Raw genomic sequence first — 23691 nt, 5'->3', positions numbered from 1 at the left:
CACAAATTGAAACGTAGCGATTTTCTATGCTATGGAAAGTCCGCACTATAATGACAGGCGTACTAACACCTTCTGCGCGCTTCGACAGCGCATTGATATCTGAGCTCCGTATCAATGAGCTGCCGAAGCGCGCAGAAGGTGTTAGTACGCCTGTCATTATAGTGCGGACTTTCCATAGCATAGAAAATCGCTACGTTTCAATTTGTGTAACTGAACTTGTTTCATATCACTGGTCATATAAACCTATGTAAACAGGAAAAACGCGGAAGAGTTTGGTCGCATCTAACTACAGCCCCAAAAAATACCATTGGCCATACTGAGCCTAGCTACATTGCTAACAGGAGTGACAGCGCGTCTGACTGCGTCTGACTGACTGGGAGGTCGCGCAAAGCTCGGAGAGGTACGGAGCAGCTCGTCTCAATTCAGATAAGAGCATATTTCATTATGGAAGTACGGTGGACTGTTCCTTTAAAAACAGACACGATTCTGTAGTGGAAAAATCACTGCATGGGCTCAGGAACACTTCCAAAAAACATAATTTGTGAATAGAGTTCATTACTCCATCCACACTTGCAAGTTAAAACCATATATAACCAATATCCAGAAACATCGCCGCTTTCTCTGGGCACCAACTCATTTACAAATGGACTGAGGTGAAGTGGAAAACTGTCATTTGGTCTGATGAATCGAAATTTGAAGATATTTTCGGAAATCATAGACACTGTGTCCTCTGGGCAAAAGAGGAGAGGAACCATCCAGATTGTTATCAGCACACAGTTCAAAAGCCAACATCTGTAATGGTATGGGGGCATTAGTGCATGACATGGGTAGCTTGCACATCTGGGAAGGCACCATTAATGCTGAATGATGTATACACATTTTGGAGCAACATGCTGCCATCCAGACAACATCTTTTTTCAGGGAAGGCCTTGCTTATTTCAGCAAGACAATGCCAAAATGCATTCTGCACATATTACAACTGTACAACTCTGTAGGAAGAGAGTCCAGGTGCTAAACTGGGCAGCCTGCAATCCAGACCTGTCACCTGCTGAAAACATTTGGTGCATTATGAAGCACAAAATATGACAAAGAAAACCCCAAACTGTTGAGAAACTAAAATTGTACATTTGGCAAGAATGGGACATTATTTCATTTTCAAAACTACAGCAACTGGTCTCCTCCATTCCCAAATAGAGTTGTTAAAAGAAGAGATGGTGCAACACAATGATAAACATGTCCCTGTCCCAACTTTTTGAAACGTGTTGCTGGCATCAAATTCTGTGCCAATTAACTGAATGACTTTTCAAAAGAACAAAAAAAAAAAAATTAGTTTCAACACTTTATATGTTGTTTTTGTACTATTTTCAATGTAATACAGGGCTTGCATGATTTGAAAATCATTGGATTCTGTTTTTAGTTGCATTTTACACAGCATCCCAACTTTTTTGGAATTGGGGTTATATTTTCAAAATCTGAAAACATGAAAAATTACCTATAACCCTATCCATTATTCTTATTATTGGGTGTCAGGGGAACATAGCTTTTTTGACTTACAAAATACATAATAGCACAGTGCATTAGGTACAGAGACAGACAGACAAAAACACACAGATCAGCCATAAAATTAAAAACACTGAAAGGTAACGTGAATTACACTGATTATGTTGTTAAAATGGGACCTGTCAAAGGGTGGGATATATTAGGCAGCAAGAGAACAATCAGTTCTCGAAGTTGATGTGTTGGAAGCAGGAAAAATGGGCAAGCATAAGGATGAGTGACTTTGACAAGCGCCAAATTGTGATAGCTAGATGACTGAAGCATCTCCAAAATGGCACATCTTGTGGGGTGTTCCCGGTATGCAGCGGTCAGTACCTACCAAAAGTGATCCAAGGAAGGACAACCGGTGAACCAGCGACAGGGTCATGGGTGGCCAAAGCTCATTGATTTCCATGGGGCACGAAGGTTAGCCCATATGGCCCAATCCCACAAAAGAGCTACTGTAGCACAAATTGCTGAAAAAGTTAAATGTTGGCTAAAACAGAAAGGTGTCAGCATTAACTTTTAGAGCAGTTTGTGCGGCAGTATCTCTTCTGTGGGACTGAACTGACTGTTCTCTTCTTGTCTAATATGTCCCACCCCTTGACAGGTGCTATTGTAACAACAATCAATGTAATTTACCTGTCAGTGTTTTTAATTTTATGGCTGATCGGTGTGCGTCTCTCTCAAACCAGTCAAAAGTTTGGACACACCTTCAAATTCACAAGTTTTTCTTTATTTTGACCATTTTCTACACTGAACAACACTTAAGGCATCAAAACTATGAAATAACATGGAACATTTATTGAGGATATTGCATGGTTGCGTGAAGATATGTAGCTTAGCTTTGAGTGGTGAACATATTTCACAAGTGAGCATAGCGAACAAGTGAAATATTTTTCAACATGCGAAGATAAACTTCATATCTTCGCACCACATTGTAATGTTTATATGATATGGACACATCCACAAAAAAAAAAGGGCAGCAAGTTAAACAAAGAATTTTAATTTTGAACCGGTTCACCATTTTGACAATGCGTCTCAAGTCAGCGGGAAAACACTGGGAGTGACCTCATCAGAGTGAAGACACTGGAAAATGTGTCACTCAGGTCCAGGATGTACAGGGTGTTTCAAAAAATTTGATATCATTTCACAGTCTAACAACTTTGCCAATTCTTGTTCATCTATCCATCCATCGATCCATTATCTGTAGCTGCTTATCCTGTACAGCCTCGCAGGCGAGCTGGAGCCTATCCCAGCTGACTATGGGCGAGAAGCAGGGTACACTCTGGACAAGTCGCCAGGTCATCACAGGGCTAACACACAGAGACAAAGAACCATTCACAGTCACATTTACACCTACAGTCAATTTAGAGCCACCAATTAGCCTAACCTGCACATCTTTGGACTGTGGGGGAAACCAGAGCACCCGGAGGAAACCCACGCAGACACCGGGAGAATGTGCAAACTCCACACAGAAAGGCCCTAGTCAGCTGCTGGGCTCAAACCCAGGACCTTCTTGCTGTGAGGTGACAGTGCTAACCACTACACCACCGTGCCGCCCCAATTCTTGTTCAATTGGCCTCAAATTTTAACAGCATATGTGGAAACAGGTAAAAATTTTATGTTTAATGATATCTTTTTAGGTATAGAAATGCCATTTACTGGAAAAGGCGTTTTGTGTGTTAGAGTATGCTTGAACACAGTCAAACAAGACTCTGCAACGTGCATTTATGAGAATTCTCTAAAAATGCACCAACTGCAATGCAGATTTGAACACGGCACAAAAAGTTCAAAAGAGGAAGGCTGTCTACGTGTGTCTGTCTCAGGCGGCATGCATATTGAAAATCTGTGAAATCGTTCATGGAATCCACATACCTTTGAATGGTATTCAAATTTTGAGGAATAAATATTATATTGCTCAACATTAAGTCTGTTCAGTTTCATTTACCTAGACTATGTAGTTTCTGGGATATTTACATCTCAAATATCTTTTTTTTTTTTAAACACCCTGTATTTCAAATGAAAAATAGGGTTTTTCAACACAGGATAAACTTCATATCTTCAAGCCAACGTGCAATTTTCTTTTTATTATAGAGACACATTCACAAGCAAAACCTACACAAGTTAATCAAAACAATTAATCAACTGGAAAATATATATGTTACTCAATGTCCTGGATGTGGTTAAATAGAAAACGAATGTGGTTAAATGAAAAATAGAAGTGGCATATTTACCACTCGTGTCTGTGTAATAAATGGACTTGTGTGGTAAACAAAAAGTGTTAATAAAAAAATAAATAAAATAATAAAAAAAAGGTTTATATTTTAGATAGCTAATGTTTACCTTGACAACTTCGCACACTTTTGGCATTATCTTGACCAATTTCAAGAGGTAGTCACCTGGAATGCTTTTCAATTAACAGGTGTGCCATGTCACGGTGGTGTAGTGGTTAGCACTGTCGCCTCACAGCAAGAAGGTCCTGGGTTCGAGCCCCGGGGCCGGCGAGGGCCTTTCTGTGTGGAGTTTGCATGTTCTCCCCGTGTCCGCGTGGGTTTCCTCCGGGTGCTCCGGTTTCCCCCACAGTCCAAAGACATGCAGGTTAGGTTAACTGGTGACTCTAAATTGACCGTAGGTGTGAGTGTGAACGGTTGTCTGTGTCTATGTGTCAGCCCTGTGATGACCTGGCGACTTGTCCAGGGTGTACCCCGCCTTTCGCCCGTAGTCAGCTGGGATAGGCTCCAGCTTGCCTGCGACCCTGTAGAAGGATAAAGCGGCTAGAGATAATGAGATGAGATGAGGTGTGCCATGTCAAAAGTAAATGAATGGAATTTCTTGCCTTCTTAATGCATTTGGGACCCTTAATTGTGTTAAGTTAGTGCTGGTATACAGTAAATAGCCCTATTTGACAATGTAGCAATCCATATTATGTCAAAAACCACTCAACCAAGTAAAGACCGTTTATCATGACTAAGACATGAAGGTCAATCAATCCAGAAAATTTCAAGTAGTTTGAATGCATCTTCAAGTGCAGTTGCAAAAACCATGAAACGCTCTGATGAAACTGGTTCTGATGAAGACCATTCTGGGAAAGGAAGACCAACACTTACCTCTGCGGCAGAGGCCAAGTTCATTAGAACTACCAGCCTCAAAAAAAAAAAAAAAAAAAAAAAAAAATCACCAATTAACAGCATCTCAGATTAGAGCCTATGCGAACATTTCACAGAGTTCAAGTAGCGGATATCTCAACATCAACTGTTCAGAGGAGACTGTGTGAATCAGGCTTTCACAGTCTAATTGCTGCAAATAAACCACTACTGAGGGAGGACAATAAGAAGAGGAGAATTGCTTACCCCAAGAAACAGGGAATGGACATTAGACCAGTAGAAAACTGGACCGAGGAGTCTGAAAGTGAGATTTTTGGTTCCAACTGTAATGTCTTTGTGAGATACAGAAAAGGGGAATGGATGGTATCTGCATGTGTGATTCCTGCAGTGAAGCATGAAGGAGGAGATGTGATGGTGTGGGGATGCTCTGCTGGTGATTTAATCAAAACTGAAGGCACACTTAATCAGCATCACTACCACATCATTCTGCAGTGACATGCCATCCCATCTGTTTTACACTGAGTGACCCAATTTGTTTTTCCAACAGAACAATGACCCAACACACCTCCAGGCTATGTAAAGACTCCTTCACCAAAGAGAGTGAAGGACTGCTGCATCAGATGACTTGGTCTCCACAATCATCCAACCTACACCCAATGGTTTGGGATAAATTGGACTGCAGAGTGAAAGAAAAGCAGCAAAAAAAAAAAAAAAAAAAAAAATGCTCAACATATATGGGAACTTCAAAACTGTTGGAAAACCATTCCAGGTTACTCAATCATGAAGCTGATTGAATGAATGTCAAGTGTGTAAAGCTGTCATCAAAGCAAAAGGTGGCTACTCTGAACAATCTAAAATAATGATTTTGCTTTGTTTACATTTTTTTGCTTACTACACCATTCCACCTGTTATTTCATATAGTTTGTATGCCTTCAGCATTGTTCGACAATGTAGAAAACACTAAAAATAAAGGGGAAAAAATTAATTAGGCATGCCCAAGTGTTAAACAAAAAGTGTTAAACAAAATTTGTTTCATCTCAAAGTATCCACCGTTTACTTTGATGACAGCTTCACACACTATTGGCATCATCTTAACTAGCTTCATAAGGTAGTTGCCTGGAATGCTTTTCAATTAACATTTGACAAGGCACACCTGTTAATTAGTAGAATTTCTTGCCTTCTTAATGTGTTTGAGACCATAAAACAGAAAATAGTAAAATAATAAAAATACAGTAAACTGCCCGATGACAACTGTGGCCCTGTTCAACATCCATGTCACCAAATGCTCAACTAAGTAAAGAGAAATGACAGTCCATCATTACTTTAAAGGCATGGTGTCTTAATTAATAAAAATAAAGCAAAACCACTGAATTAGAAGGTTTGTCCAAACTTTTCACTGGTACTGTATGCAAGTACAAAAACCTAATATAGGTAAGGTATAACATCTCTCCACTGCTGGCATGGCACCATCTACGAATGCCCAGTGGGTATACAATGGACAAGTCTACACATCCCGATTAAAATTGCCAGTTTGGGTGATGCAAAAATGAAACCAAGATAAATCATGTCAGCTTTTTCCACCATTCACGTGATACAGCAACCAACAAAAGTTAAAAAAAAAAAAAAAAAAAAGGGTGTGTGTGTGTGGGGGAGGGGGGGGGGGGGGAGTCAGTATACCTTTTTATAAAATGGGGCATGTGACTGGGCTCAAAATTAACCAATCACACTCAGATTCATGTGCAAAAGTAATCACTATACACCTATCATTAATGAAGTGATTCTGATTAATCCCAAATAAAAAGTTCAGATGTTTCTGTATGCTTTTCGTGAAATCATTTTGGTTTCATCCAAGCTAACAAAGCACGTATTTGACCTCATTGTTTCATAGGTATTGATCAGGAGAGGAATACAAAAGAATTTTCAAAACATTAGCGTCCCATGGAAGAACAACAACAAGTGGAGAACACTGGGCCCCACAACAGTGTTGCACAGTTTACCGATATTACAAAGTTATTGCAATACCCTGCCATTAAAAATGGTTTAATACCCCATTTTATTACCACTTTATGAATTAGCCATTCTTAAAAGTTTTAATAATAGCCATATTTCCTATGAATTGCGCCAATGTGCAACAAGGAACACTGAGCACCACAAGTGTTACACAGAATACCGATAATATACGGTGTGTGCGCGTTTGTGTATACACATTGTATACTGTGTGTGGACCGTTCTCTGCTTCCACTCCCTGTAGGCATAATGGACGTCCCATCTTTTTTTCTATCATATGCATGCCTTAGTTTTCATGGTGACAAAATGAGAAGCATGGCTACAAATACAAGCATTCTTGGCAGTCCATGGCTTGTACACAAAGTAGACACACAATACAAAATATGAATTAATTTGCTTTCATCAACAACAGTCAGGGCAAGCCCAGACACCACAAAGCCCAGCTGTCTGTCTGTCTGTCTGTCTGTAAGTAAGTAAGTAAGTAAGTAACTAACAAACAAACAATACGTGTGTGTTATTAATCTCCGCAAACCAAGGGATGCAAAGCACCTCGCTGACGGACATGCCGACCTGTATAAAGAATTCAAAAACTGAAAGGTTAGCCAATGGGATGAATAACATCATGCTCATGACTTCAAATCTAAGTCAGACGAGTGCAATTCATTTTGTGACCAGCAAACTTTTTTCACCATCAGAGTTTGACAAGGCAATTAAGGGAAATGATAACTGTTTAACTTGGCGTTATCTTTTTAGCTAACTTACCAAAGTGGCTGACATCTGTCTATACAAACACATTGTTCACACTAGTAATGTTAACTTTGCCAAAACTTGCAAGGTGCTAAAAATCAGGCGTTCACAAATATACAGATTAACGTGTTAAAAATATTCAATTTATACTCGATCATAACTGGTAACTGTAATCATGGCATGTACATTGTCAATATTTATTTCTCCTACGAGGAAATATGCTATGCCAAGAAGGTGCATCAACTATCCAAGAAAATCACAAACTCAGATTACTGCAGGTTAAAATCAGAGTACTGCATGCCATGTAAAAGCTATAATAATGCCATGACTTTGATTCGATTATAAAAAATTAGATCATGAACAATAATAGAATAATAAGATGTACCAATTCACCATCAAAAACACACTTAGTACATCCATTCATTATTCATCTCCAACATATACCGCTTATCCCTCAGAGTCACCAGGGAAGCTGAAGCCAATCCCAGCTGAATTTGGGCGAGAGGCAGGATACACCCTGGGCAGGTCGCCAATCTATCACAAGGCTAACACAGAGACGAACAACCATTCACACTCACATTCTCACCAATGGACAATTGAGGTATTTCACCTGACGTCACAGGGTCACGTGACACCCCGGTGTCCGCCATTTTGAAGGTCAAGCTAGCTAATGTCAACAACATAGTAGCTAGTATGTTACTGTATCAATGTTTATGTTCAGTCATTTGGATGACTGTTAAAACCTTTCAGTCTCAAGTTTTTCCTTTACTGTATTTACTAGTTTACTGTAATTATGATCCAGCAGCTATTTACACCGGATCCAGTGTAAATAGCTGCCGGAGCGCGCTCCGGCTTGCTCCCCCTCAAATTAAGCAGCGCGCTCCGGCTTGCTCCCGGAGTGCTCCGGCCGAGGTTCCGGAGCGCGCTCCGGCTTGCTCCCCCTCAAATTAAGCAGTGCGCTCCGGCTTGCTCCCGGAGTGCTCCGGGAGCAAGCCGGAGCGCGCTCCGGCAGCTATTTACACTGGATCCGGTGTAAATAGCTGCCGGATCATAATTACAGTAAACTAGTAAATACAGTAAAGGAAAAACTTGAGACTGAAAGGTTTTAACAGTCATCCAAATGACTGAACGTAAACATTGCTACAGTAACATACTAGCTACTATGTTGTTGACATTAGCTAGTGCTAACAGCTAGCTGCTAGTACACTGCTACAACTACACCGACTCTAATAATACAGTTCTTGGTCATTGCCTGGTAACAGCAAATTTATAACGGGCCATGTCTCACCAGACTAAGAAGTTATTTCAATGACATTTAATAACATTTTGTTTATCCTGAGGACCGAAAGTAAATGAAAATGTGAACAAGCCTTAGCTGTAATAAGATGGCGACCACCGGCTCCAGGGACGACCCACTGATGTAGGCATGTTACCCAGCCTGACACAAAATATTTGTAGGCATCCAAACTCTTACACGCTTTCAGATCAATACCTGTGTATGGCGATGGGTTTTTAACGACATGGGTATACAGATCATGTGGGCCGAAGTCAGGTAAAGACGAGGGCTTCGTGTACTTCCGTACGTCAATGAACAATCCTGGTGGAAGCAGGTAAACGTCGTTCTCTAAGCCTGCTAACCTCAATTTTTGCAAATACCTCTCCCTCTGCTCGCCCTGTAAATGCCCTACGTCGCTGGATAGTGAAGGTGTTTTCTGCATCTCGCTCCTTTTTCTTTTATGTTTTTCGTTTGTCGCCTTCCTCGCATTCAAACTGATTCGAGCCGTGACGTCCAAAATGGCAGCCTAACGATGCATCACATGACTTGGTCACGTGGGTGAAAAACCTCAATTATGTGGCCAGTTGACCGAATCCATGTCTTTGGATTGTGGGAAGAAACCCGAGCACCTGGTGGAAACTAGGGGTGGGCGATATAGCCTCAAAATTATATCATGATATTTCAAGGAAATGTGCAATAAATGATATTTATGATAGAAGGAAAAAAATATACAGAGCATTTTAATCGGTGATTCAAGCTTGCAAGCAGGAACATTTATTAGTGCAAACAAACAGAGCGTTGGTGCCAAAGGTATGTATAACTGTCAGAAGTACAAAAAAAAAAAAAAACCTACGGGCGTTGCTTTCAAAACAATAATGGTGGGTAATTGAGTGTTGAGTCGCTTTTGCTAGCCTTGCACATTTATATTACTCTTCAAACACAAGCTAAGTTGCTGAGCATTGCATTTGTTTCATCTCATCTCATTATCTCTAGCCGCTTTATCCTGTTCTACAGGGTCGCAGGCAAGCTGGAGCCTATCCCAGCTGACAACGGGCGAAAGGCGGGGTACACCCTGGACAAGTCGCCAGGTCATCACAGGGCTGACACATAGACACAGACAACCATTCACACTCACATTCACACCTACGGCCAATTTAGAGTCACCAGTTAACCTAACCTGCATGTCTTTGGACTGTGGGAGAAACCAGGGCACCCAGAGGAAACCCATGCGGACACGGGGAGAACATGCAAACTCCGCACAGAAAGGCCCCCGCCGGCCACAGGGTTCGAACCCGGACCTTCTTGCTGTGAGGCGACAGTGCTAACCACTACACCACCGTGCCGCCCCGCATTGCATTTGTGTGATCAGAAATATGCTGGAGGAGAAACTAAAGAGAAGTGGGAAGTGATTCAAGATGCAGATCTTCAGCACCGTAGATAGAGATATTAGAATTTGCACACCTCAAAAATGCCACACCCCTGTTCTGCAATGCTGACTTTTTCCTTTTAAACAGATGTCAATTCTGGCGGTTACTACCAACTGTTCTGGCTCAGAGGAGGAACAAAATGATCCGTGTCACAAAGCAGCTTTACAGAAATATGCATAAATTCTGGATATACCTTTTTAAACTTTTTTTCAGTGAATTTATTAACGCATCCTTAATGAGCAAGCCTGAGGAAACAATAACAAGAAGGGAAAAAAAAAAACTCCCAAAAACATGAGGAAGAAACCTTAAGAGGAACCAGTCTCAAAAGGTAACCCATCCTCCTGATGCCAAAGACTGAGACTTAGCAACACCAGAAACTGAGAGGGGTTCTTGGCCCAAACAGCTTCACAGATGCATTAAAGTGCTAGTCTAATGAAAATTACATCATAAAATCCCGGGTTTTCTATGTGTGATATGCTCAAATAGGTTGTAAAATTCACAGATAAATAAAAAATTAGTTCGAAAAATTAATTTTTTTGCGTCTGAACTCCGTTCCAAAAATCACCAAAAGCTTGTCTGCCATTATTAGATGGCAGCGATTTACAGGCCAGTGGCGCTGCATGTGAGGCATCATATGCGCCACTGCCGCCTTTTGTGTCCACACAGACTCTATACTATTCTCTGTGATGGCATGCGTTCTTGATACGGAGTCTTTTGAAAAAGACAACAAAAACTCTTCAAATTTGTCCTCAATCTTTGGTTGGCTGTCTGAGGACGATTTAGAACCTACAACCACGGAGGAAGAGGAAGATGAATACTCAAGCCAAGTCGCTCGTTAAGAAGAGGAACAATAACTGCTCCAGCGGTTTTCTGGAACCCAGGAAGTTAATAAATGGTACAAATCAGTTTGCTGCTGCTGCTTCTTTTTTTTTTTATTGATTTGGTGTTCAACTTTCACAGTTATGATAAAGCAGTGTCTATTTGCAATTGTCATCTTTTTTACTAAAATCACCCTGCCCCTGCAATCAAATATTTTTTCAAAATTCCAAAACCTGTGATCTTATGTCCCTTTACAGCAAGCTGATTGTAAGGGTGAACTGAACCTGTTTTAAATTTTAAGTCCCTACAATAATCATGGAATTGGCATGAAGGAAAAGGCCATTATAAGATTAATTTATAATGCATCACTCTGTGATAAACTTCCCTGTGCTTGTCATTGCCTTTTTTTGTCCACTGAAACACGTGATGTTATATTGCATCTAAAAACATGATTTCCATATCAAATGAATGGATACACCACCCTGTTATCTCTCTCAACTAACTCATTGGTTTTTTTTTTTTTCTGTATTTATAGGCTCTGAAAGAGATTCTCTCAACATGAGCAAAATGTATGCTGTTCAGTTAATACTGTATCATCAGGTACTAGTAACGCATCATATCCATCTTCTGTCAAATACTGCCTGGACATGAAAACTGTCTAAACAACCGCTCTCTTCTCCTTTCAGTATTTCATCCAAGTGTGCTATAGCCAAAACAGTTGAAGCATCTGTGTCTACTCTAGTACAAATAGCAGCTTCTCCTTCTTCAAATACCACATCAAAAGCACAAACAAACAGCCTTTCCACCCTTTCCTTCAACTACAGCATCAGAAGTTTAGTAAAAAAATAAATAACTGGTGATTGCGTGCACTGACCCAGCCTGGAACTTCCAAATCATGGCCTGTGCCTTTGCCCTCCACCCTGTGTTTTCCATGTTCACCACGCACTGTGCTAGCACACCTGCTATGCGTTTGCTTTTAGTGACTCGATACGAACATGACAAGGAGACCCAACGCAGAAAAATACTTGCCATTATATTATTATGTCAAGTTCACACTCATGTTTGTTTGTTTTTCTGTGCTGCCTTTCCCTGGTTTTCTGATTTGGACTACGCATTTTGGTTTATGATTTTTGCCTGCGGTTTTTGGGACTTTTTTTTTTTTTGACCATGATGGACTCTGGACTCATTTTTTTCCCGAGCTAATGACTGTCAGCAGCACTTGGATTTTTCCTGGGATTAATCTGACTGTTTACTCTGCGTCTGCTCTGCCATCCTTGGATTTAGGTCACAAGAGTTAACTGTGCTGCGTCTGCTCCCTACCTGTGCTCCTCAGCGTTCTACTCATCAGGTACACCTCAGCCTAATCTGTGACTTTTGAAGCTGTTCTTTGGGTCCTATCTGCACCCATGACCTCCCGGTCATGACATAATTTTTCCACCACACTATGCACACTATGGAACCAGCACATGCCGATACTCTCAAAACTGCATTAGCAAAACAGGGCTCAGTTCTTGGCTCTCATCAGCAAGAGACCATAGCTGTTTGCCAGAGCATGTCCTCCATCACTAACACCCTACAAAGACTCTCCTCACAGACAAAGAACCTTCAGGCTTCGATCACAGGCCGACCAGCATTGGCACCAACCAGTCAACTGGCTACTCCCCACCATCATGAGTCTCGTCTCCCTACTCCACAGCTGTATGACAGTGCACCCAGGACCCACCATTCATTCCTCTCACATTGCTCCTTAGCCATGGAAGTTCAGGCATCCACCTTCCCTTCCAAGAGCTCACATGCAGCTTGTGTCATCATACTTAACAGGAAAGACACAAGAGTGGGGAGCAGTTGTTTGGGACCCCAGGGCATCCTGTTGTTTGAGTTTTAGGGAGTTCACTGAAGAGATGCAGAAGGTTTCTGACCATTCCCCCCAGGGCAGGGAGGTGGCGAGATAGTTAGTGGGACTGAAGCAAGGTGCTCGTTCAGGTCATGATTATGCCATTGAATTTTGGACCCTTGCCACAGCAGTCGACTGGAATGCAAGCACCTTACGACTTTCTTTCATGGGTTAATATCATGCCATCTTGGAGGAGACTGCGCCTCATGATTTTCCTGACTGCATGGATGGCCAATCGGATGGATGCTCATCTTCTGCTGCGCAATCAGAGAAGAGATTAGAGGTGGAGCTGAAGGGTTGAACCCAGGAATGTCACCCCCCTATTGGAGGGTGCCACCGCCGATAAATCAGAGCTCATGCAATTAGGCACAACCCAGGTAACCCCAGAGGAAAAAGACATCATCCAGAAAATAGTTCCTGTTTTTACTGTGGTCAGTCTGGACATTTCATCTCCCACTGCCTGGTAAAAAGGTCTGCCCACCAGTAAATGCAGGAATATAGGTGGGCATCTCTTCACAAACTTCCCCGGCTGCTAGGTCACCGCTGACTGTCAAGATTGCATTTCAGAATAAGATCCAATCTGTCCAACGCCTCAATGATTCTGGTGCTGACCACAACTTTATCATGACTTCCTGGGCTGAGAAACTAGGCATCCCCTTTGGGTGTTAGATTGTCCCCTCATGACCAGAGCTCTGAACGGGGCTGAATTCAGTCCCATTTTGCACGTCATCGACCCAGTTGCTGTGAAAGTTTCAGGTAAATCACATCAAATTGAGGGAGGCACGGTGGTGTAATGATTTGCACTACCACCTCACAGCAAGAAGATTCTGGGATTGAGTACAGCAGTCACCGGGGACCTTTCTGTGTGGAGTTTTCATGTTCTCCCTGTGTCTGCATGGGTTTCCTCCAGGTGCTCTGGTTTCCCCCAGTCCAAAGACATGCAGGTTAGGCTAATTGGTGGCTCTAAATTGACTGTAGGTGTGAATGAGAGCATGAATGGTTGGTTGTCTCTAATGTGTCAGCCCGGCAATGACTTGGCGACTTGTCCAAGGTGTACCCCGCCTCTCGCCCATAGTCAGCTGGGATAGGCTCCAGCTTGCCTGCAACCCTGCACAGGATAAGCGGTTATGGATAATGGATGGATGGACATCAAATTGATTTCATTCTATGCCATGAACAACTCCTTTGAGCTTATTGTGCTTGGCCTTCCCTGGTTACACCTCCACATTAACTGGAGCAATGAGACCATCCTCTCCTGAAATACTCGCTGCCTGGCTACCTGTCTGTCTTCTGCTCAGACTCCTCTGACCCTTCTTGTCACCAGCCCTGATGAGACAGCGGATCTTTCCAATGTGCCCCCTGAAAATCTGGACCTTTGTTTGGTTTTCAGTAAGGCTTGCGCCACTTCTCTTCCCTCCCCATTGGCCCCATGATTGCACCATATAGCCGTTAACTGAAACCACACCTCCCAGGGGTCATATCTATTCTCTTTCCACCCCTGGAGCAAGAAGCCATGGACAAATACATGTCAGTCACAAGCAGCTGGCATCATCTGTCCATCGTCCTCTCCAGCAGAAGGAGGGCTCTTTTTTGTAGAGAAGACAAACAAGTCCCTCAGGCCCTGCACTGACTATCAGGGACTAAATGCTATTACTGTTAAGAATCCCCTACCACTCATGTCCTCTGCCTTCGGGTTACTTCAGGGGGCTCAGTTTTTCACCAAGTTGGACCTCCGTAATGCCTACCACCTGGTGCAAATAAGAGGAGGAGACGAGTGGAAGACGGCATTCAACACTCCTACTGGCCACTGTGATTACTTGGTTCTTCAGTTTGGGCTCACTAACACCCCATCTGTCTTCCAAGCCCTGATCAATGACAGCTCACAAGATTTTATTAACCAGTTCGCCTTCATATATCTTGACGATATTCTCATCTTCTCCCCTACTTTGGAGATCCATTGGTTCCATGTCAGACAGGTCCTGCAATGGCTCCAAGAGAACCAACTTTTCACCAAAGCAGAGAAGTGCAAATTTCACAAAAATGCACCATGTCCTTGGGATTTGTGAGATCCCCTGGGGTAGTCCAAATGGACCCCGACAAGGTCAAGGCAGTCTCCGAGTGGCCCGTTCCCTCTTCCTATAAGGAACTGCAGCACTTTTAGGGGTTTGCCAACTTGTATTGGAGGTTTATCAGGATCTATAGCACCATCACTGCTCCCCTGACTGAACTCACATCCTCCAAATGCCCCTTCTCATGGATCAACCATGCCAAGAGTGCCTTGGCTTTTTATCTATTTATTTATTTTAAATTATACCAGCACAAAGGCTGTACAATATAACAAATCAAAAGACAATAAACAAAGACAATAGTGCATAGACAAGGAATGCAATATATGTAATGAACAAAAGGAAGAGGTAAATTTTTAAAGTGCAAAATAAATCCTTGTGATTTATACAGTATCAGTAATTTGTAGTATATACCATACTAGTCAAAAGTTTATACACCCCTACTCATTCACAGGTTTTTATGTATTTCGACTATTTTCTACACTGCAGAACAATACTGAAGACATCAAAACTATGAAACATACAGAATTATGCGAAATAGTGTTTAAAATAAGTTTCATATTTTAGATTCTTCCAAGCAGCCACCGTTTTGCCCCTTTTTCCTTCTTTCCTCGCTTTTCCCTTCCCCTGTTTTCTCTTAATTTCCTCTCCCTTTTTCTCTTTCATTCCTCTCCTCCCCTTCTTTCTTCCCCCTTGCTTAGGGGCGGCAGGAATGAAAGACTGGACAAGAAATAAAGGGATATAAAAAAATTAGAACAGAGATAAAAAGGAAAGAGCAATAATAAAAGACAAAAAGCAAGAAAGATGAACCAAAAACAGTTTAAAAAAACAAAACAAAAACCACACCTTGTAATACTTATACAATGATAATGCAAAAGGAGAGCAAAACCCTATCATCCCCCAGCCACCGATGAAGAAGGCAGATGCCCGATGCAGATGCGGCACCCAACAATGGGTACATACTGCTACACCCAGTACCCCAGATAGACCAACACAGGGCAGCGGGTGTGAGGGTGGAGCCGGCACCAGTGCGCAACTTTGTCCTTGCCCTGCACTGTGACTACTTCAGGCCATCTCTCTAGCAGCTCAAGGTCAGTCTGGCCATGAGCACCTTCAGCCGTCAGGTGGTCCACAGTATGTGGGGCACGGTTGGTGCTCCAGGCATTAGTACCCTCTTCCAAGAGTATCATTCCCCCTGTCGACAGGAAGCCATGCTGAATCGTTAAGTGGGAAGAGGTGTAGACCTGAGCTGTGCATTGTTGGACATTAGCACTATGGTTCCGCAAGCAAGTGTACAAGTGTTTGTGTGTGACCTATTGAGATCATAACATTCATTGGCAAGCAAAGGTCTGAACTGAATCTGCCATATGTTGGCACCCAGCTCTACCAGCCCATGCGCTGCCCCAGCCCAGCCCATCAGAGATGCCAAATGCAGCAATGCCCACCACCGGCTGCCCCATGCCCACACCAGTGCCCACCTGCCAAGCCATCAGCCAAGAGATGGCAGAGCATCAGCTTGATTGGCCCCACAGTTGTTCAAACTAGACAGCCTTTCAATTTCATAAAACAGGTGAAATTTATGGCCCTTTTCCACTACCCTTTTTCAGCTCACTTCAGCTTGCTTCAGCTCACTTCAGCCCAACACGGCTCGCGTTTCGACTACCTCAGAGCAGCACGACTCCGCTCGCTTCAGCCCTGCTTAGCACCCAAAACTCGCATGGTTTTGGAGTGGGGCTGAAGCGAGCCAAACCGAGCCGAGTGGGGCTAGGGGCGTGAGGAGACACTCCCCTGTGCACTGATTGGTGAGGAGGAGTGTCCTCACATGCCCACACACGCCCCGTGAGCACGCTGGGATCTGTAAACACCGTAAACCCGGAAGAAGAAGAATTACGAATTACGAGAATTTCTGAAGCCTTATGCGCCTCGCCTCATCTATATGCTCTTGCCAGTATCTGTTGGCGTTGTCGGTGACAACAAGCCACAGCACCAAGACCAGCAGCACTAACGACTCCATGTCCTCCATGTTTATTGTTTACTATCCGGGTCGTGAGACTACCGCTTAAAAGGTCACTGATGTCACTGTTTGCGCTGCCTAACGACATCACGTGACGTCCACCCACTTTCGCTAACTCCACCCAATGTGTCCACCCACTTCCAGCCAGCGCGGTTCAGCGCGGTTGTAGTCGAAATGCAAATCCAACAGCCCCACTCAGCTCGACTCAGCCCAACTCAGCACGGCACGGCTCAGCCCAACTCAGCCGCGTTTGTAGTGGAAAAGCGGCATTAGTTCCCTCTAAAATTTGGTCACTGCAATGTATGTTTATTTCTGTAATATCTTGACTGAAAAAAAGGCCATTCTGTGGCTGGGAAGTTATTTAATTTGAGGGGATTCCCAAGCAAATAATGTGCATGAAATCACTCGTGTCGTGCAGTCAAGCAGACAGGGGCAGTCTGTGTGCGCATGTACATGCTTACCTTTGTCTTCTTTTTCATCATCTACAGGTTTACCTTGACTGTGCACTGACGGTTACATCATTTTGTCACTAAACGAACAGCTGATCACACCAAGGTGCTTGCTGACCACCGATATTTTTTAGTTTGGTGTACAGGTGCTTGTGTGACCTGCACACCAAACTAATAAAGAACATCATCTTGCTTTCCGTTAGTGTCGTCAGTCTTTCCAGTTTCATTCGCATCCTCCATTGTTCTCTCCTGTTTCAAATTTGCATCCCACAATGCCTTACACAAACAGGGAAAGCCCACCAAATGATGCATGACATAGAATCTTGTATTGCATCATGGTGAAGCAAGAAAAAAAAAGAAAAAAAATTAATGGAGCACTTAGGGCCACATGACCCTAAACTCATTAAATTGTTCTATTAAAAAAAAAAAAACTGAAAAAAAGTAAATTAAAAAAAACTTAAAATTGGAAGTCTGTGATTCGAATTCAGTAGCTTTTGGTCCACTAAACAAAAATAACTGGGTGTCACGAAAAATTCTTTTTATGACCTACACTTGAAAAATCTGAAAGGCAGTTTACTTCTTTTAAATTTATATTATATATAAAAATATAACACACACACACACACACACACACACACACGAGTAGTCGTCGACTTACGACTGCGTTTGGTTACGACTGACCGGTCGTAAACCGATCTGGTCGTAAATCGGCCTATGTTAAATGAACGTAAGTATATTGTGATGTGTAATGATATTGTAATCATCTTAAAGTCTTATTTTATCAACATTTTCTTATTTCATTACCTTGGCTCAATATTTGGTTAAAGTCAAACACTGCATACTCAGGGGTGAAAGTAACTTTTATTTCTTGCTGGTCTATTATTTTGAGTCATAGTGCGCACGCACAGCGCGCGCCGAAAAATACACCTAATTATTTATTATTGTCTACTTATCAAGCATTCACTAGGACTTATCATCACTCAGCAGTACTAGTATAGTACTTTATCACACTATCACTCTTTCATCCACCTCTAACAGTTTTTGATTATAAATAAATTGCAAACACAATTTCAACAACACAATCATTTTAATTACATTTTTTTAGCTGAACAGTTGAAAACTAACTTTTCATTTTGGACATTAGACACGGAACAGTGTAACAGAACAGAAAAGTGAGTTACTTTGATTACCAGCTGCGCACGTTATAGCACAAGATCTGGTTAAGCCATACACGCGCTGTAGCTCGCTCGTTGTTTGTCCAGCGAAACACTGCACACATAATAGAAGAGGCTGGATGCAGTGTTGCCAGATTGGGCAGTTTTAAGTGCATTTTGGCGGGTTTTGAACAAATTTTGGGATGGAAACCGTCAGCAGTATCTGGCAACACTGGCTGGATGCTGGGCGCTGTCGGGAGCTGGGGCAGAAACTGTCATACGCTCAGCTAGGAAACACTTGCCAGTCATAACCAGACGGTTGTAAAGTCGATCGGTCGTAAGTCGACGACTACCTGTGTGTGTGTGTGTGTGTGTGTGTGTGTATACACACACACACACACACACACACACACATACATATATATACACACACACACATATATATATATATATATATATATATATATATATATATATATATATATATATATATATGTGTGTGTGTGTATATACATACATACATACATACACACACACACACACACATATATACATACATACACACACACACACACACACACACTATAGATATATACAGTATATTATAACAGATGCATTATTTGGATAGATGGTGATAATGACAACAAGGACACAAATATTCAACACATTGGGAATTGTGTGCGCGCGCGCACCTAAGAATATTTTTGTGTTTGAGTATACAAGGACATGTTTATTGCATAATATATTTGTGTAGGATTAAGAAGGGGAGTTTGTGGGGGGGGGGGGGGGGGGATGCACTTTCTATAAGCTGCTGCACAAACAATATGGTTTTGTGTGTGTGTGTGTGTGTGTGTGTGGGGGGGGGGGGTTGAGGTTGTATTATGGTTAGAGTACTTCTATGAAGGATTCCAGGTTTCTGTAAAAATTGGTATATTTTCCTTATGTGACAATTTGTCTTTCAAGTGAAAAAAAATTAATGAATTGTAGGAATAAATTAAGAATACGTTATTGTGTTTGTGCATCTGTGTGCACATGGGAATCAGGGTGCATGTTAGTATGTGTATCTGTATAAGTATTTAAGAGTATGTAGGAGTGGCGTCAGCTCACAGGCAAATTTAGAAAGAAAACAATTGGTTTCCAGGGTTTCCAGGTTTGCAAAAAGTATTTAATTTTTTTTAAAGAGGCTATGATTTTTTTCATGTAATGTGTGTTCTGTAATTATTAGAATCCATAACGATGTACTGAGTTTATATAAAGTTTTCCAGTTCATGAGTATTGTTTTCTTGATGATAGCAAGGGTGACTAAAACTAATTTTGAGTTACGATATTGTGGGCCAAGAGTTCTTAGATCTCCAAATAGGCAGAACTTTGGGGATAGTGGGATGGTGCAGTTCAGAATCAAAGATATGATGTGGGTGATACATTCCCAGAAATGATGAACCAGTGGACAGTGCCATGTGGCATGGGTATAGGTTCTGTGCAACATTTTGTATTGTATTAATTGTAGATGAGGTCATTCTGAAAGTATAAGAGCAGATTTGTTCCCAGAAGTTGGCATCAGTAGAGATGGAGAAGTCATCTTCCCATTTGTTTTTGGGTACGGCAATGGTTGGATCTATAGTAGATAGCAGTTTTTATATTTCTGAGAGCTGTTTCTTAAAATCAGATATTGTCATCAATTTTACAGGTAAAGGAGGTTGTTGGAGATTATTTAAAGCAATACTGACTTTTGTTTTTAGTGCATATTTTTATTTGTATGTATAAAAGAAAATGATTTCCACTGATAACATACCTCTGGAGCAATTCTTCAAAGCTGAGGAGAGTGTTGTTTTCAAAGATGTGATGGAGATGGGAGATTCCTTTTTGTTTCCAAATTTACAGTTTTATTGGGGTTTTATTGACCAAGAAATCTAGATTTGACCAAAGTGAAGTGTGTGTTTGCAAGGTGTCATATCAAAGTTTGTCATTATATATTTATCTTTCACCAGACTGTCAGAGTTGTTGAAATGACCGGGTTTTTATCCACGACTTTCCTGCGACTTTTCGCCATGACACCCGCCTCTCCTGGATGCTGGTCTTTGAGTTCCAGTTTTTCCCAGCCGCTGAGGGAGCCGAATGTAGCCAAGCGGAGCTAGCTATGACGACTGTTTTAGTCAGAGGATAACATCTTAAAATTATGCCTTTTTCTGATTCAACGTGTGCTGTCGTCGGGTGCACAAACAACTCACGAAAGCTGAAAGATTTTATGAGTAGAATCTGTTTTGAGCACAAACGGACTAGCAAGACATGTTGTCCAGCACCATATGCACTTCATTCAATGCCCAGGTACGAGACGAAAACAAGGGAATGGTTAGCATCACTGAAATTAAAACATCTTCCGAAGAGCGCTTACATTTGTTCTTTTCACTTAATTGACTGAAAACCAACGGAGTTACACCTAAACCCAGAATTGTTCCTGGGTTAGGAATGACCACCAGTCAAGAAGAAGAACCCTTTGTCACATGCACGTTCAAGCACAGTGAAATTCATCGTCTGCATTTAACCCATTTGAAGCAGTGAACACACGTATGCAGACACAAGAAGAGGCGAAAGCTAACCAGGCACAAGGTTAACGTTAGTTCCACATCAACTTCGATCTGTGAAGACCCTGGCGAAGAGGAGCCTCGTAAGTAAACTAATATTAGTATGGCATCTTTATGCTAAATGTATTGTATCTTTATGCTAAATGGCAACCAAAAACCTGACTTGTTTTCTACTGTTTATCTAGACTGCAGTGTCGATGCTTCTGATACCATGACAGCCAATGTTACCATATTGGTTTCAACCTCTGATGTTGAAGAGCAAGGCGAAGAAGAGCCTCATAAGTAAACCTGACTAACATTAAATGTGACATGACATCTATCTTGCATGTATTGACGATGTTGGAGAATAACTAAATACATTTGGGAATACGTATTTAAAATACAAAATAGCCTACGAGTAATTGTATTTAAATACAGTTACAATTTAAATGGGTGTTATTCAGAATACAGTTACACTGATTATTTGAATGGACTACTTTTTAAAAATCATTCTAATATGATTGCCTAGGCTTTTCAAACTCTAACATTTTTATAATCAAATCTTCTACGCATCTCTCAGGTAGCCTACCTCCTTTCTCTCACTCTCTTTTTCTGGTTATACATAGCCTACATTTAAAAAAAAAAAAATCCTCTCCGTAAAATCAGGTTTGTTGTAGGCCATTAAGGCCTATACTCAGCCAGCATGTTTTTGGCCAATCATAGGTTCAGGTTTATTGACAGATTGCTTGACAAACAGGCATGCAACTCCCCCTGTATTGGTAAACTTTCATTGTGTTGCCTGATTTTTAACAAGAGTGCTCTGAGAGCACAAACATCCCCTGCTGGCAACTATGCCATAACTCTGGTAAAATGTGACTGAATTGAACAAAATTGCAATATGCGTATTACTAACATATAACAAACAATTCTGTCAAGTTTCATGAAATTCCTCCAAAAATTGAGAGAGGAGTTGATTTCAGGTGGTGAGTACCCTTCCCGGGACGGATGTCACCACGACATAATCCCCCTTTGGGCCTTTCAGCCAGCGGCGGAAAAAATTGAGAGAGGAGTTGATTTCAGAAGGGAAAAAAACACTCAAATTGTCAAATTATAATTTTGTTAATCAAGGGCTGTAACTCTGGTAAAATGTGACCGAATTTAATGAAATTACAATAAGAATACTACTGACATAATGCCCATCATCGAGTTTTGTGAAATTCCTCCAAAAATTGTGAGGAGTTGATTTCAGAAGGTCAGTACCATTTTCCTGGGACAGACGGACAGACATTGCCACAACACAATCCCCCTTCGGGCCTTTCAGCTAGCGGGGGATAAAAATCAATGGTAGGATTGACAGTGATTTAGCCTATGCGCAGACAAAACACTGCTATTGCAGGTTTGATGACACACTGACAATGTTACATCAATCTATCCTATGAAGTGGGGTCGTGGGTTTTTGCTGGCATTGAATGTCGGTCTTACAACCTCTGACAAAGGTTTGATTCACACCTAATATAATGTAAGACAACACTGATGTAATCAAAAGTATTTAGAATATGTTACTCACCTTGAGTAATCGATCGGAATATGTTACAAAATACTTTTTAGGATATGCACGCTGTAATCTGTAGTGGGATATATTTTAAAAGTCACCTTACTCAGACTTACACTTACTCAGACAAGACACTGGAGGCTCAACCCTCTAATTCTGAAGGATCATATCTTATTTCACAGAAGAATTTAAGTCATTTTTGTCTATTAACTTACACTCTACGGATGGCCCATCACTGCTATGGGAAACATCCAAAGCCTTTTCAAGAGATCTTACCATATCTTACGCATCTAATAAAAGGCGTAAGCAAGCAGAACAAAGGCAGATTTTAAAATCTAAACTTAAACTTGCAGAGAAAGACTTTAAAGGAGACACGCAGAACCTTTATTTTTAAATAAATTTCTGAGTGGATAGTATCTCCATCCTTGACTCTTGTATGCTGCATAAATGGGAATAAAAAAATATATATTTTTGAGAGTTAAAAATCGACTGCAAAGTTGGCATTCGAGCTGCCCCGCTGAGCCAGCTGCCCGAGTGTGTGATGTCACAGTGATAACCGGTTTTAAGGCCGAGGACTTTGACAGCTATAGACCAAAGTCATATAAATAAAAATTTATGGTGAAAGTAAGAAATACCATTACTGACTTGCTAAACTAAGACTGATTTGACTTCACTGATTGTGGGTTGACTTATTAAAACAGGGCAGGTGTTATAACTTATGCAACATACATGTACATGCATTCATTTTCACTGATAAAACAAACAACTAATTAAATAAACAGATGACCTGAGACAATCACATTCTGAAGCAAATTAAATAATCTTATACCGGTAACTTAAATGCACAATACAAGTTACATGTATTAATCTAAATGCAGGTAAACAACGAGTGTTGTTGTTTTTGTTGTTTTGTATCCAAATAAGAGTTGAAGCTTACCCGTCTGTGTTCTCACTTCTTGAAGGCCGAGCTTGTGGCCAATTGTTTTGAAACAATCTGACTTTCAGTTGTTCGTTCAGTTCTCCGTTCATTCACTTCTTCCATGTAAGGGCGAGATATTGCTGCTGAAGCAAGCATATCCAGC

General features: G+C 41.5%; 1 protein-coding gene across 8 annotated transcripts in view; it reads right to left on the bottom strand.

The window, feature by feature from the left end:
• tasp1 (taspase, threonine aspartase, 1) overlaps window positions 1-23691 on the bottom strand; it is a 179698-nt gene that overhangs the window by 115829 nt on the left and 40178 nt on the right. The window lies entirely within an intron of this gene.

Source organism: Neoarius graeffei, chromosome 3 (genome assembly GCF_027579695.1).
Source record: "Neoarius graeffei isolate fNeoGra1 chromosome 3, fNeoGra1.pri, whole genome shotgun sequence".
Classification (NCBI taxonomy): Eukaryota; Metazoa; Chordata; class Actinopteri; order Siluriformes; family Ariidae; genus Neoarius; species Neoarius graeffei.
The sequence above is the reverse complement of the archived record's forward strand: the minus strand, read 5'-3'. Positions and strand labels throughout refer to the sequence as shown.